Below are 1,598 nucleotides of genomic sequence, written 5' to 3' on the forward strand. Positions count from 1 at the left end.
GGTAGAATAATTGGTCAGAAAAATATTACATGGAATCTTTTTGCTAGTACTGGGTGAAGGACCTGGTGTTGTTGGGCAACTCTTTTGCCTATATGAAGCTTTGGGTGGTAGTTCCTAGGCAGAGAGAGGAATAACACTAGCAACTGCAGAGGAACAGGAGCCCTTCCTGGGTAAAGACTAAAGTTCTGAAAGTACTTGGAGACAAAGGTGGAAGTGGTCTCAGTGCGAGCTTGGGGAGAATGGTGGTGGGGGCAGCCGTGGGGAGGGGTGGGGCAGCTGCTAGGGAAGACTGGTGCCCCTAGGTAGGGTCCTCCTCCTTCTTCAAGACGCTACTGTCCATTCCCTGTTCATGTCCGCGCCCAGATTCCTGCTTCCTCACTTCCCTCCCCCACCGCCACCTCCGAGGGAGCCCAAGGTGCCACTGTCCCTCTTGGGCCTGGCCCTGCGGCCTGTGGCCTTGCAGGGAGACTGGGAAGTTTACAAGCTGATAAGCTACATTTTGTTCTATGGGCATCTCCTCACCTTGCTCTCTGGCCTCTTTATCATCTGGCACTTTGCAGGCAGCTTTGAGAAGAGTGTGGGTAATGTGCACCACAATTTCTTCACCTTGGTCTTCGCTGACTTTTCTACCCTTCTCTTTGTCCTTCTGGAAACCCTCTGGACTCTGGCTGGCTTTGGAGGAGTAGAAGACTCCAGGGGTTTCACTCCAGTGGCTTTTGCCATGTTGGGTTTCTGCTCCATCCACACTAGAATGAGAAGAACTTTATTTTTTGAGGTCCCTGTCTCTGCCTTGGTGATACCTTGGCTCCTGCTATTTGCCTCCTGGTTTATTCCCCAAACCTCTTTCCTCAGCAACATCTGTGGACTCTTCATTGGCTTTATTTATGGTCTTGGTTACTATTCTTGCCTTGATCTCTCCTAGTCTGTTGCACTAGAACAGAAGTCCCCCTTCAGTCTGTTGAGGCGGGCCACAGTGCTCAACTATGTTTCAGGATCTTCAGCTGAAAGAAGTGCTATCCAGCCCAGGAAGGGAGCTGCCTGCCACAGTCTCCAGTCTGCCAAGGGCCAGGGCAGCCAAGCCTGGGCAGCCTCAGCAACCCACAGAGGAGTCAAGGGTCCAGATGCAATGACGGACTCTCTAGGAGAGCAGCCTTGACTCACCACATCTGAGTCCTTGCCCAGTCCACAAGCATACTTCATGGTTGAAGCCACCACAGCAACCTGGCCCTTCTCGGCTCAAACTCCTGTGTGGCCACTGGCTGCTCCCCTTTAGCTTTTCTCTTTGACATTTTATGTAATAGCCCTTGTGTGTGTGTACCTTTGCCCTTTATTTCCCAGACCATCACACCATGTTCTCCCACCCTTTTATGGTCTAGAGCTAATGAGCTACTTCAACATAAATTTTATAGTAAAACATGATCCTTGGAAGTTTGTACCAATGTACTGTGTTAATTATTTTTTATTAAAAATATAAAGACCCCCCCCCCAAAAAAAGACTAGCATTCAGACCAGTAGAGCAATGACTCCACCATCCCCTGCATTACTATACCTTGAAAGCATTAAAAACTTGCAGACTCCCAGAACTAGCTTTGAAAATA

At 49.3% G+C, this 1,598-nt stretch overlaps 1 pseudogene; it reads left to right on the forward strand.

Annotated features, from left to right (window-relative positions):
• The first annotated feature begins 239 nt into the window (after positions 1-239).
• LOC118847252 lies at positions 240-1,156 on the forward strand (annotated as a pseudogene).
• The last annotated feature ends 442 nt before the right edge of the window (positions 1,157-1,598 follow it).

The sequence above is a fragment of the Trichosurus vulpecula genome, chromosome 4 (assembly GCF_011100635.1).
Source record: "Trichosurus vulpecula isolate mTriVul1 chromosome 4, mTriVul1.pri, whole genome shotgun sequence".
NCBI lineage: Eukaryota > Metazoa > Chordata > Mammalia > Diprotodontia > Phalangeridae > Trichosurus > Trichosurus vulpecula.